This window comes from Thalassophryne amazonica, chromosome 7 (assembly GCF_902500255.1).
Source record: "Thalassophryne amazonica chromosome 7, fThaAma1.1, whole genome shotgun sequence".
Classification (NCBI taxonomy): domain Eukaryota; kingdom Metazoa; phylum Chordata; class Actinopteri; order Batrachoidiformes; family Batrachoididae; genus Thalassophryne; species Thalassophryne amazonica.
In genome coordinates, this window is record NC_047109.1 from 24,416,752 (window position 1) to 24,432,431 (window position 15,680).

Here is a 15,680-nt window from a genome sequence, read left to right on the forward strand (position 1 = left end):
CAGTCAGATACTGGACCGCTCCTCAATCCGCGTCTTATCCATAACAGATTTCCTCAGACAAAAAGTCCAGGGACTTCTTGATATCGTCTCCCTCCTCTGCCGTCAGTGCCTTCTTCGGACCCATGGTCAGATAAATCCGCGCTGGCGCCTCGGGCCTCGGTAACGCCGCGCCGGTGGAACTGCGCTGGCGCCTCAGGCTTCAGGTGGAGCTGCGCCGGTGGATGTGCGCTGGCGCCTCGGGCCTCGGTGAAGCCATGCTGGTGGAACTGCGCTGACGCCTTGGGCTTCAGGTGGAGCCACGCAGGTGGAACTGCGCTGGCGCCTCGGGCTTCAGGTGGAGCCACACCGGTGGATGTGTGCTGGTGCCTCGGGCCTCGGTGAAGCCGTGCCGGTGGAACTGCGCTGGCACCTCGGGCTTCAGGTGGAGCCACGCCGGTGTATGTGCGCTGACGCCTCGGGCTTCAGGTGGAGCCGCGCCGGTGGATGTGCGCTGATGTCTCGGGCTTCAGGTGGAGCCGCGTCGGTGGAAAACAATCCTGTTGTGTACCACTGAACTTCAGGCCTTGGAATCAGTTGGAGAGAGTCTGTTCGGGGTGTCCCGTAATGCGTTCACATGTAGATAGTTGATACGTTCATTAATCTCTTTCTGCAACTTAAATATCAATATGATTTTTTAAATCATTAAGCATGAGGTGGTTTCTTTATTTTTTTTTTTTATTTACTTAAATTGTCACTGAGCTAGAAATAAAGAAAAGTCAGTTTTTTGTTTGTTTGTTTGTTTTTTGTTTTTCAAACTTTTGAACAGTAGTGTCAGGATACCTGTGGCAGTGATACCAAGTGTTCTGATTAAGAGCCGTGTTTTGATGTGTGGAGGAAGCAACCAGGCTGAAAGTAAATGTACTTGCTATTGTGCTATTAAACCCGTCAGTTATTTCACATCTTTTGCCTTTGACAAAGTTGTAAAAGAGAACAAAAGCAGCAAGTGGGCCATATCACTGCAATAGCTTCTCCAATTATGATCACTTGGGCTTGAGGGGTAGATGTGTCCTCATTGTACCTGTGTGCAAAGTGCTGTGTTTGATGTGTTTTATGCTTGGCCTCATGCAATCTTAAAGTCATTTCCTTTACCCTTTCCTTGGCCCATGTTCCCCAAGGCCAGCAAGAAGATTTAGACATAAAAAAGAGCTGATTCTCAATCTTGTTCTGTTTGGAATCTGTTGAACTAAGGTGCCATCTACTGAACCAACCAGCATTTCGACCACATTGTGGTAAAATCATCATGCCATTGAACAAACACAATAATCATGAACTAAATTTCACCTTTAGGCAGATCAATAAATGCACAACTCATTAATGTCACTCTAATTCTAACTGGGAAGCTGCTGTTTGTTCCTCAGTCACAATTGGATTCTGACTGGGTACCAGTTTGTTTGGTTGCATTGTTGTAATCTGTTTTGGAAGCCTAGCCAGCATTGTTGGAAATGTCCTATCAGTGTTTGTGCTCAGTAAAATATTCTGGGCAGCACGGTGGCTTAGTGGTTAGCACTGTTTTGTGACAGCAAGAAGGTTATGGGATTGATTCCCACCTGTGGCCTTTCTGTGTGGAGTTTGCATGTTCTCCCCGTGTTTGTGTGGGTTTCCTCTGGGTGCTCCGGTTTCCTCCCACATTTAAAGTTTAGGTGAATTTGAAACTTTAGAATTGTCCAGGTCTCCCTTGCAAAAGAGATCCTGATCTCAATGGGACTAACCTGGTTAAATAAAGGTTACACAGATCACTGTCACACTCAGCCTCATGCCTCCACTATGTGCAAAAAAAAAAAAAAAAAAAAAGTGGGTGCACTAACAACTTGTACGACATATTAGGAACACAGTAGAAACTATAAAGGATGTGATATGGCCTTGATGGGGCAGCACTGTGGCTTCATGGTTAGCACTGTTGCCTCCTAAAGAGAAAGCCTGAGGTTTGCTTCCAACACCTGGTCCTTTCTGTGTGGCGTTTACATGTTCTACCCGTGATTGTGTGGGTTTCCTCTAGCTTCTCCAGCTTTCTCTCACTTCCAAAGACATGCAGGTTAATTGAACTGGAAACTTTAAACTGACCATAGGTGTGGGTGAAGGTGTGAATTTGTTTGTCTGTCTATACATAGCTCTCCAATAGACTGGTGGCCTCTCCAGGGTCTACCCTGCCTCCCACCCAGTGGCTGGTGGTATAGAAAAAGAACAAACAAATGAATGGATGGTCTTAATGGACTTGGAAGAACATAGTCAAACTTTATATATGTTAAAAACTATATAGTGGAGATGCTGTCGAATTCTCTCACCGCCTCAGACAAATTGAGGTTCGCTTCAAAGTATGCTCTTACCTGTCCACACAGGACATATTTGAGGTGTGTCTTTAATTAGACACAGGCTCATTTGGCAGGAGAGCCATTTTTCTGACTGTGGTTTACTGTTGAACCTTTATGTGGACATAAGAAAACATGCAGCAGAAATGAAAAAGCACAGCACATGGTGCAGTATTGATGACAGGATGGACACACTGAGAATCTGGTAAACGTCACTGGTCATAGTAAGAACATTATAAGAAAGAAATGGAATGGTACACTTGTGATCATATACAGTAGGTGTTAAGAAATAACAGCAAGTGTGTTGGACATACGGACTTGAAACTGCATGTTCTTTGCACTTTGACCACAGTCACATCAAAGTTTTCAGGATGCATTGTGGTCTTTGGTCATCTGAGTATGACGAGGCCCTGAGCACCGAGTGGATCTGTGCCTCTGGTGACATTAGGTTGGTTTATCCACAGTCATCCACTGGTGATGGCTGAACATTACAAATGGGGCAGGTGAGTGTTTATTGGCTTGCTTGAGTGAGTGTTTATTGCCTTGCAATAGTGAGCAACGTTCAGCTGCTTCTCCTCCCTATGTTGTAAATGACATTGTGTTCACTGGCTGAGTTTTGCGTGTACTCATGCATGCTGTTGTTTGTAGGAGCTTTCAGTCTGTTGTGCAGCATGAGGTTGTCTCATACTTCTTGATGTGGGACACCTGCCAACGCTTGCTGTCTCTTGGCTGATCCACAGTGCCTATTCTCACCTCAAAATGAGCTACAGAGCCCATACTTATCTCTCAGAGAGTCTTACCAAAGCTGTGCTGCACCAGCAGCCTAGGTGCATTGCCACTCATTGCCTTTAGTCGCCTTCCCTTAGCCGTTCTCAGTTACTCGAGGCAGAGGGCACCAAGATGCAAGAAATTCTGCTGCATGCCAGTGTTGAATGAATAATTCAGTGTCCAATCATCCGTCACATTCCTAATGAATCAGATAAGAGCCCATGTGTCGTGACCTGTGTATGTACACACTATCTGAGGCACTGGAGGCATCACTGATACTCCATTCCAAACTATATTTAAATGCTGAGAGCAACGGCAACATTTACAGGGGAAAAGTCAGTGTGTAAAGACAAAGAAAAGAAAAAACAAATGGGGGAAGAAGGCTTTTGGATCATTAAGTCTGAAAAAGGAAAAGCTGCATTATGTGTTTAAGAAAGATAAACAAAAGCAAGCATTTTAAAAGTGTGATTGGTTAGAAAAGCTCTATTACCAACAGCTCTTCATAAATTGCATGCACACAAAAGCTCTACTTTATACGTGCCTGTCTGAACAAGCACAAGCATGTGCCACTGTGCCAACAGTCCTTTTGAACTGATATTCCGTGCACTGCTTCCAGTGTAGGGCTCAGACAGCAAAAACATAGATGAGTGAGTGAGTGAGTGAGTGAGTAGTCCATCACAGCTAACTCAGGGTCGACTGTGACTCCAAGAAAATAAATAATATCATCATGTAAGTCACCTTATTAAAAGAAAAGAACACAATCAGTAGAAACTCTGTTGTGTCTGAACTTTAATGCACCACATCAAACTTTGGTTTCTCCGTGTAATATCCCATAGATGTGCTGCATGGTTTGTGAAGATGCCGCCTTCACATGAAGATCAGTAAACACGTTATGGAAAGATAGTGGATGTTGGATAAATTAGTGAACACTTGTGCTTGAATTAAACTTACATGTACACGTGTGCTCAAATGTTTGTATACTCTGCCAGAATTTTTTGTTTTATTTAGTTTTTTTAATTATTTTTATTTTTGGGCCATTTTCCAGAGAATAAGTGTCATCGCAAAATGTTTTGCATGTGGACAGAATGTGTGCACATTTTATTATATTGTGCGCTCATTTTATTATATTGTGCACACATTTTATTATATTATGCGCTCATTTTATTAAATTGTGCGCTCAGTTTATTATATTGTGCGCACATTTTATTATATTATGCGCACATTTTATTAAATTGTGCGCTCATTTTATTATATTATGGGCTCATTTTATTAAATTGTGCGCTCATTTTATTATATTGTGCGCACGTTTTATTATATTGTGCACACATTGTATTAGATTGTGCGCTCATTTTATTATATTGTGTGCACGTTTTAAGCAACGTTTGAGTAAAACAAGGGTACGATCTACTTAAACGTGGCCACAATTTGTAAAATGTCAAAACGTAAAACGTCAATTACTCAATATTGTCTTGACACATAAATGTTGACTATTAGACAACAAACCAGGAGACAGTGTAACACATTTCCCCATTAGAAATGGATCTGGTTAGGGTATATCATGATTTGGGCGCACAAGGACATATAGAGAACTATGGCTGCCCAGCATGGCATCATATGGAGTTTAAGCACATTAAAAAGGATGCTGAGGGTGAAGCATCTCCCCCTCATGAGTATAACAGTTCATTTTGAACGAAAGGAAAATGTTTGCTCATTTTATTAATTTGAGGGCTTAATTAAAGGAAAACGTGCACTCGTTTTATTAATTCGATGGCTCAGTTAAAGGAAAATGTGCGCACGAATTATCACGGCCAGGAAAATGTGTGCACATTTTATTAATTTGAGAGCACATTTAATTAATTCATGGGCTCAATTAGAGGAAAATGTGTGCAAAATTATCAGGGCCAGAAAAAAATATCACTTTAAGTGACCTCTCCCGGGTTCCATAAATATGAACAATAACACAAAAACCTTTGTTTCCACTCATGTTAGTGGTTGGGTGAAGCCATTTATTGTAATTTACTGTGTTTACTCTTTTTAACCCTCCTGTTATGTTCCGGGTCAAATTGACCCATGTTAAAGTTTGAAGATCTAGGAAAAGTAGTTAAAAGTATTTTTTCAGTATGAAACTTCTTCTGCTTGCCTTAATTAGTGTAATCAACATATAATGCGAAAATGGTTCATCTCACATATTTGCAACCAGCCCCTCCATGTTTATATCACATAGATTCTGTTCAGGTCAATTTGACCCAGCAGTCAAACTGGAGGTAAAAGGGTGTCAGAAATGTCAGACTATTTCTTTCTTTGCAACTGTGAGACATATTTCACCCCAATCACACACACACACACACACACACACACACAAGCTACAATTTGGGTCAGGAGCTTCTAGCTCAATGGTTGGAACTGTCCAAAAGAACAGGGCTGAACTCTCGGCTGAGCTGCTGGAAATCAAGAACAGGGCCCCTCAATCTTCCATGTTTGCCTTCACAGACACCACAGCCCTGGTGTCTTACTGCCCCAAAAAGGGAAAAAAATGTTGTGCTCATGAGCACTCTGCACAAAAATGCTGAAATCAGCACAAGAGAGGACCAGAAACCAAGAATGATCCTTGATTACAATGCCACCAAAGGGGGGATTGACAACTTGGACAAAGTAACAGGGTCCTACAGCACCAAACGAATGACTTTGCGCTGGCCATTGGTCATCTTTTATAACATGATAGATGTATCGGCCTACAATACATTTGTCATAATGACAACAGAATCTACTCAAATGACCCTGATCAAAAGTTTACATACTCCTGTTCTTAATACCTCGTATTGCCCCTTTAATCATCAGTGAAAGCTTGGAGTATTTTGTGGTAGTTGTAGATGAGACTTTCTGATGGTGAAGCTGCCACTGAATATGTCTTGGACTTTATTTATAGTACAGAAGATAACTGTAAGAATCATTCAAATCCAGTTACAAGCGCCAAAATTTGACTGTATATACCTTTTGTATACATATTGTAGAAAAATAACATTAGCCATTTGAATTTTCAATAGGGGGCCAATTAGGGGTCAATTGAAGAACTGCATAGGGGTTAAAAAATGTAACAATCATATTGAAAGCTATACCACATTATGTGTCTGATCACAAAGATTACAAAAAGGTATAGTTTGGACAATCTATAACTAAATGTTCTGGAGTTATGGAGTAAAAACAGCAAGAATGGTGACAAAGGTCAGTTTCAGTTTGTACAGGGGTCAAAAGTTAAAGTTGCTCCAGTTTTGGTAAAACGTGGTGCAAATTATTGGTTCAATCAATTCAATCAATTTTTTTAGATAGCGCCAAATCACAACAAACAGTTGCCCCAAGGCGCTTTATATTGTAAGGCAAGGCCATACAATAATTATGTAAAACCCCAACGGTCAAAACGACCCCCTGTGAGCAAGCACTTGGCTACAGTGGGAAGGAAAAACTCCCTTTTAACAGGAAGAAACCTCCAGCAGAACCAGGCTCAGGGAGGAGCAGTCTTCTGCTGGGACTGGTTGGGGCTGAGGGAGAGAACCAGGAAAAAGACATGCTGTGGAGGGGAGCAGAGATCGATCACTAATGATTAAATGCAGAGTGGTGCATACAGAGCAAAAAGAGAAAGAAACAGTGCATCATGGGAACCCCCCAGCAGTCTACGTCTATAGCAGCATAACTAAGGGATGGTTCAGGGTCACCTGATCCAGCCCTAACTATAAGCTTTAGCAAAAAGGAAAGTTTTAAGCCTAATCTTAAAAGTAGAGAGGGTGAACTAATAGAATTAACAAATGGAATAGTTCTGACTGTGTTGAATGTTTGGTCTCCAAAGTAAAGGTCAAACAATGTCGACGTCCATTGGATTCTATGACATGTGACATATGTTACCCCGTAACATGATAACTAAGCATAACACATGGAGCAAACTATTCCTTTTTAAAATCTTACTAACTCAATCAAAAATTTGCATCATGTTTTACCATTACTGGAACAACTTTAACTTTTGACCCCTGAACAAACTGAAAGTGACCTTTGTCGCCATGCTTGCTGTTTTTACCCATAACTCCACATTATGTGATCAGACACATAATGTGGTATATCTTTCAATATGATCGGAACTTTTTTTTTTATCCCTATGCAGATCTTCAATTGACCCCTACTTGGCCCCCTATTGAAAATTCAAATGGCTATTTTTTCTAAAATATGTACCTAAAGGTGTATACAGTCAAACTTTGGTGCTTGTAACTGGATTCTGTTATCTGCTGCACTATTACACCAATTTCGAAGATATACAAACAGTATGGCACTCTATGTACATCTGCATGGAGTAGACAGTTCTCAAAAACTGAGTGACCATGCAAGAAGTAGAAGAGTGAGGAAAGCCACCAAGACACCCAGACAGCCCAGAAGAAGTTATAGGCTTCTCTGGCTGTGATTGGAGAAATTGTGCATAGTGCAAGCTTTGCATTCTGTATCACCAGTTATACAGCTTCCTGATGAAGTGGTACAGAGGAGGATTTTCTTAAAAAGAAGACCTACAAGTTTAACTTTACATCTGCGATGCAAGCCTAGATTTGATCTGTTTTGGTGAAAGAAATCCTTCTCCTCTCTACTCCACTATGAAGCTAAGAGTGGTGGTACACAATGCAAATTTACACTGTGCACAATTTCTTCAATCACAACCAAATAAGCCTGTAACGTCTTCTGGGTTTGGCAATAAATGGCTTCACCCAACCACTACCCATGAGTGAAAAGAAACATTTTGTGTTATCATTTATATTCTCTGAAAAATGGCCAAAAAACAAAAACTCTGCCATGGTATGTAAACGTTTGAGCACAAGTGTAATTTGTCACTGGGCACATTGGGCCTCATGTATCAATGTTGCGCACTTGTGGCGTAAATTTACAGCGTAAACTTGAAATACACCAAAGTCGCCGTGACATGTATCAAGCAGTGCGCACCTGCCCATTTCTGGCATACGCCTGAACTGATCTTGATAAATGCGGTGGGTGGAAACGATCGTAATTATAATAAACATGCCCATAAATATTCAGACTTCGCTTCAGACACACCCTCATTTTACGACATGGAAGCCGGGAAGACGGCAATGAAAAAGAACTCCACCAATCACGACGCGTGCCAATAGAGCGTCAAAAGCAGCTGTCGTATCAATTGTTTTGTAGTATATAATCAATAAAGTGTTACAGTGGTCCCTCATTAATCGCTGGAGTTACGTTCTAAAAAATAGCTCGTAATACACGAAACCACGACGTAGTCAGCGTTATTTTTTACAATTATTATAGACGTTTCAAAGCTGTAAAACCCCTCACTGCACAGTTTATACACTTTCTCAATCAGGCATGAACATTTCTCTCGAACTTTTCTCTCGTGTGTAAACACTCTCAAAGTTCAAACCTTAGTAGGAAAATAATACCAAACTGTTTTCAGGCCCAAACATTTATTTGAGAAATAAAAATAGAACGTTTTCCTACAAATAATTATGATGCCATTTAGAACTAACGAATTAATTTTAACGATCAACAAACGAGGTCGGACACATAAGAAATTATTAATAGTGACTCACCAGTATTTCACAGATCGGGCCTCTGCGTCCTGGCGCTGTGCCTTTTCCCACTCACACCTGGCTGCAGGTGTCTGTTTCCGAGTGACAAACACAGTTATGAGTAGTTGTTGTTTTTCTCTTCTGGGCAACAAGATTCTTATAAACAAATATGCAGAACACAGAACACTGTAAAAAAAGGCATGCAAAATTGGACTAAATACTCCGCGAGACTCCGAGGCCACGACAGGTGAACGGTGTTATAGCGAGGGACCACTGTATTCTCTTTTCACATGTCAATAATTCTTGACGTGGATATTTGCTCACTCAATTAATAAGACACACCTAATCTGTCAGATTTCTTTATTTTTTAAATGTATTTCTGTATTTATTTTATTGTGACAACCGAATGGAGACGACAAAACCTGGTTGCAGCACTGGCGAATTAAGGGAATGATGAAACTACAGTTGTTATTATCAATTTCATAGTCTAAAACGATCACACCACATGAAGTTAAGCTCAGCGCTGCCCTGGCTCCAGGCTCGAAGTCTGGAGAAAAAGGCGAGCAGCGCTTTCTTTGCAGTCAGCGCTGTAGCCATGGATCGTGCTCGAGACCAACAAAAGCGGGATTTGTATTGATTATTATGTAGAATAATCAGGACAGTGTTATTTATGTAACATATGCATTGATTTGTATAATGGCACTGTTTATCATGTTGATCATCTTCATTTTTATGTGGATTCCAGCGCTGGTTCATTTTGGTGTATAATTTACGCCACCTCTCGACCTGGTGTATATTTTCAGCGCAGCGTACGCCAACGACCACATTGATAAATGCCAAGTAGCACAGCCGTTTTGGCGTACACTCCATATACGCTCAAATATCTGTACGCAACGTTGATACATGAGGCCCATTGTGTGTATGTTGTTCCAATCCACTGAGCTATCACACTCATAACCATGGGGAGAAAATGAGTACAGGATGAAGTACACAACAGAATGGAAAATTAAAACTCAATTTAAATGACTAGAACATGTGGCTGGGGAAAAGTTTTTTGTTTTTCTTAGTACTGAGTTCTAAGTAGAAACACTGCTTCAGAATATTTCAAAACTTGCTTTGAACTGTCCTCCTGAGCCTGTATGAAAAAGGGGGGCACTGTGCTAAATCAGGCCTCAGTTTGTCAGCATGTGTTTCAAAACAAATACTGATTTGGTGTTGAAACATCTTAAAATACAAGTTGATTTTATCTAGGATCACACGGTTGTTTAATATCACATTTAAATACTACAGTCAGTGCTGGGTCTGTATGTGCATGAGCACATGCATTGCTTACGTAAAATAAATTATCCAAATGATTGTTAAAAGATGCCAATGTTGCCCTAAACAGCAGATTCACTAATCCTCACCTGGATCAACCAGAATCTAAAATTAGTGAGCAGAATGTGCAGTGGGGAGCACAGATGGACTGTAGATGATGGAATCCCTAAATTTCTTGCAATTTGTAGCGGAAAGCTGTGATCAACCAACCAACATCTTAAGTTTGCACAAACAAAGGTTATGAAAGTTTCTTCAAAGGAGAAAAAAAGGATAAACTCCATGCAGCAAGGCCTGGTATATGTCCAGGTGTCAAAGAGGAGACGCTCTGGCGAGACACAGATTGGCTCGGTGTCAAACCCCCACCACTAATCAGGATTTAAGACTCTCCACAGTGCATTCCTCACAGAGCTGTGAATTATCTTATCAGTACCCCAAACCAGATGTACCAGCTCCACAGAAAGACATACTTTCTTCATCAAAGTCCTAAAAAGATGCATTTCCAACTAGACTCAAAAGAAAGTTCACTGAAGTTCACTGATCATTAATCTACTGATTACAGTAAAAATTTCTTTGGTTGAAATCGGCCCAGTATTACGCTTTTCACAGTTCTGCAAATAAATACAAAATTCAGCCATGGAACAAAAGTGACCCCTTTTGGATGATTTGGGGAAGGGCAGGTGACCGACTCCTGCAGACTTAAGTGTAACCATGTTTAAAAGAAAAAAATTATTGTATTGTTGTAACAGAGACAAAAGGAAAAGAAAAGGAAACATGTCACTCTTTTCACCTCATGCATGAAAGTATTATATCTGATGTGCTATACTCTGTTCATTGTGGAACATTTATTTAGTGTGTTTTTCACATATGTTGTGTGGTATATAATTCCAGGTAAAACCAGTTACAAGATTTAATCTACAGGACTTGCTTGGTTTTTGAAGTGGGAATTTTGTAGCCACGCTGATTTATATCTATATAAATCTAGACAAAAGAAACTCCAGAAACTACATTACCCAGAATTCTTGGGGTTGGAGCTTTTTGAACCTTTAAAAGAGCTCGCGCCCAGGAAATCTCTCTTTGCTCTTTTCTCTTTGCCCGCTTGCTGTTCACTTCTTTTCTTTTTCCTAAGTCTAAAGACGCTGCATTGCCGTCAAGATTTATGACTCTTTGTTTAAAGCCACGTGCTACTTAAGACTCATTTCTTGTTTGCGCCAACAAGAAATTACTTTCCTTGTTCCACCAGATAACTTTTGCAACTTTTCTCAAGTTAAACGTGCAGGCACATTTAACTTCTTTTTTTTCAATAAAAACCTTTTTCTTCTTCAAACTCCAAATTCCTTTCGTGAACATTTTTCTTCTAACGTCAGCTATTTTTGCATTGAGTTTTGATTTGACCCAGCTTCCAAAAAGACGATGAAGAAAGAAGAATTTTTGATTTTTGATAGAGAATAAAGACGCTCAGACCTTTATTCTGACGAGCCAGACTCCAGAGCGCTGCAGAGAAAAACATCCAGGTCCGCTGAGATGTTCAATGGCGATGTTAACCGCCACGGCAAAATCACAGCACAATAACAGAAATCGTCCCCGCAACCGACAAAACCGGGCGGGTTGGACCGGCAGAGCCTCTTTGTCAAGGTCCCCGAAGAAGCTGTGTGGCAGACGGAGCATAGACTGAACTGAGACGATTCCAGCATCGGACCTCGCGGAGACTAGATGCACTGCGCTAAAGTAAGACCGGAGTCTATCAGATAAACAGAGTGGCTTTATTTAACTCTATTCAAAATCATTGATCTTCTCTCAAGTTAATTATTACCAAAGTAAATTCCCTGTTAAATTAGGACATTTTTAACTCCTAAAACTCCCGCTATGAAACCAAATTATCTGAACGTCATATACTCAAATCAAATCAAATCAATTTTATTTATATAGCGCCAAATGACAACAAACAGTTGCCCCAAGGCGCTTTATATTGTAAGGCAAGGCCATACAATAATTACGGACAAACCCCAACGGTCAAAACGACCCCCTGTGAGCAAGCACTTGGCGACAGTGGGAAGGAAAAACTCCCTTTTAACAGGAAGAAACCTCCAGCAGAACCAGGCTCAGGGAGGGGCAGTCTTCTGCTGGGAATGGTTGGGGCAGAGGGGAGAGAATCAGGAAAAAGACATGCTGTGGAAGAGAGCAGAGATCAATCACTAATGATTAAATGCAGAGTGGTGCATACAGAGCAAAAAGAGAAAGAAACACTCAGTGCATCATGGGAAGCCCCCAGCAGTCTAAGTCTATAGCAGCATAACTAAGGGATGGTTCAGGGTCACCTGATCCAGCCCTAACTATAAGCTTTAGCAAAAAGGAAAGTTTTAAGCCTAATCTTAAAAGTAGACAGGGTGTCTGTCTCCCTGATCCGAATTGGGAGCTGGTTCCAGAGGAGAGGAGCCTGAAAGCTGAAGGCTCTGCCTCCCATTCTACTCTTAAAAACCCTAGGAACTACAAGTAAGCCTGCAGTCTGAGAGCGAAGCGCTCTATTGGGGTGATATGGTACTATGAGGTCCCTAAGATAAGATGGGACCTGATTATTCAAAACCTTATAAGTAAGAAGAAGAATTTTAAATTCTATTCTAGAATTAACAGGAAGCCAATGAAGAGAGGCCAATATGGGTGAGATATGCTCTCTCCTTCTAGTCCCTGTCAGGCTTTTCAGGGAACTTTTAGGACAACCTGATAATAATGAATTACAGTAGTCCAGCCTAGAAGAAATAAATGCATGAATTAGCTTTTCAGCATCACTCTGAGACAAGACCTTTCTAATTTTAGAGATATTGCGCAAATGCAAAAAAGCAGTCCTACATATTTGTTTAATATGCGCATTGAATAACATATCCTGATCAAAAATGACTCCAAGATTTCTCACAGTATTACTAGAGGTCAAGGTAATGCCATCCAGAGTAAGGATCTGGTTAGACACCATGTTTCTAAGATTTGTGGAGCCAAGTACAATAACTTCAGTTTTATCTGAGTTTAAAAGCAGGAAATTAGAGGTCATCCATGTCTTTATGTCTGTAAGACAGTCCTGCAGTTTAGCTAATTGGTGTGTGTCCTCTGGCTTCATGGATAGATAAAGCTGGGATTCATCTGCGTAACAATGAAAATTTAAGCAATGCTGTCTAATAATACTGCCTAAGGGAAGCATGTATAAAGTGAATAAAATTGGTCCTAGCACAGAACCTTGTGGAACTCCATAATTAACCTTAGTCTGTGAAGACGATTCCCCATTTACATGAACAAATTGTAATCTATTAGATAAATATGATTCAAACCACCGCAGCGCAGTGCCTTTAATACCTATAGCATGCTCTAATCTCTGTAATAAAATTTTATGGTCAACAGTATCAAAAGCAGCACTGAGGTCTAACAGAACAAGCATAGAGATAAGTCCACTGTCTGAGGCCATAAGAAGATCATTTGTAACCTTCACTAATGCTGTTTCTGTACTATGATGAATTCTAAACCCTGACTGAAACTCTTCAAATAGACCATTCCTCTGCAGATGATCAATTAGCTGTTTTACAACTACCCTTTCAAGAATTTTTGAGAGAAAAGGAAGGTAATCACTGCTCATTGAATGTCATCATCATTAAATTGCTCACTGTGATATGTCCTGTTGTTTAACTCCTGCCAAAGTTAAATAAATATCTTAAACGTGTGCAGTTGTCTGTGATTTCCGTATGGTTTTACAGAGGGTGTCGGATCTGACCTGCGGAGCTTACTCCTTAGAAATTTTGAGACTGATTTTAATATTTCCTATCGACTGACCATAAAATCAATGATATTATAACCTTGTTATAATAATATTCAGGCAGTGGTAGGTGGTGCCCCCTTTTCGAGGTAAAATTTTCCACAAGTGATAATTTCAAATATTCCAAACACATTATATTCTTCCTGTGGTTTCTTCCTACATATTAAACATTGAGAAACATTGTTCTTAAACTGTTGGACTATTTTTTAACGCAGTTGTTCACAAAGTGGTGTGACATGTTTCCAGTAAAAAATGTTAGCAGACTGAAAGTTAGCGGAATTAAATTTAGTGGAAGCTGATTGGTCCACTGATGGTTTTCAAAGATGTCTGAAAAGCCAATCTGCTAACATTCCATTTTGCCCCAATTTCTCAAAAAAATTAAAGTACTATCAAATTTGGAGTCAGTCTGGGTCAGTCTGCTCCATTTTGTTACATTTTACCCCCATTTTGTGATTATCAGGCTCCATCTCACTCACTTTGTCCATTTTGTAATTTAGTATAGCCACATGCAGACTCCTCTCAGTCCAGCTAATGTAGAGAACAACTTTTCCAACTTAAATTAGGCATTGTGTCATTTTGGGTTGTTTTGTTGTGTTGTTACGGGCAAATCCTAGGCCTACTTATTCTTTGCACCAAGCAAAGCAAATTTACTTCAATAATGAATTATTATTGTTAAAACTTTATCTTTGTGCCAGAAAACTGTGTTATTATATTGGTGCACAACATATTGTGGCTATGCTGTGGTTTTTGATATGGCTTGGTAGATCTCAATACACTTTCAACTTTAAAAGTAGATCCTGGTTCAGAAAAGGTTGGGCACCCCTGCTGTCTGTCACTGAGGCAGTATTCCAGTAATAATTTTTAATACCTGCACCCAAGTTGCCCCTTAAAAAAATATGCATGATTCAACCACTGGAACCAAAATAACTTCAGCTTGTTCAGTAAGGACCCAATATGGGGGTGCAGAGGCATGTTTGGGGTTCATCTGTACCACCCAGGTCACGCTGGTCTTTCCTGCACTCTTCCTCTTTACTCTTTTATAGGTTGGCCAGGAGTAAGGTGGAGTCTGGCACTGACAAGACGGTGAAATTTTGAACTGTCCATTTAAACTTCAAAACCGCTCTTCAAAAAAATCTGTGTGTGACAGTCTCTGTTGCCTCTGCTTTCCTGTCCATAGCTATGATTGGGGATGAACTGAGCTCCTGTTTTGGTTTAAGGTTACAATGTTGCACTGCCCCGCTAGCTTTTCTACATTGCAGTGGCGGCTGCTGGTCTGACAAAGAGAGGAAGCTCACTGTCGGCTTACATCAAGAAATTTGTAAATTTATTTATATGTAAATTCAAATATGTAAAATGGTCATAACAGTCTCTAGTTGCACAAGCATTTCACAATTTATATCCCTATTGCATACAGTATTTTATGATGGAACAATCACATTAGATTGGTTTAGACGGGTCCTTATTTAGAACTTTATTAATCCGTTGGGATGACTCCTACAGGTATTATAACACTTTTATTATTCATGTTTTTAAACAAAAATACCGTCAAAGATTTCAAGAAGCACATAGAACCTTTATTATTAAACATACATAACAGAGCCTGACTGTATCAAAAGCTTCGAAACACAAAACCATTGCTTCATATTGATTCAGTGGTTCAAAACGCTTCGGTTTCTCCGTCACTAATTTGCATTAACAAAGTACATCAGCGACCAAAAATTATAACCAAATGTACCCGGATCGACTTACAATCCTGGATACTTAGTGTTGTGTTGTGAACCGGGATGTTAAATAACATGCAACGACCTTAAACACTAACTTACTGAAGAACCAGGTCGTTATTGTAAATAAGAATTTTTTTCTTAATAACTTACCTGGTTAAAT

The 15,680-nt window shown here is 40.2% G+C and overlaps 1 protein-coding gene across 5 annotated transcripts in view; it reads right to left on the reverse strand.

The window, feature by feature from the left end:
- The window catches only part of LOC117513713 (glutamate receptor ionotropic, kainate 2), a 1,177,061-nt gene that overhangs the window by 1,067,510 nt on the left and 93,871 nt on the right, over window positions 1-15,680 (reverse strand). The window lies entirely within an intron of this gene.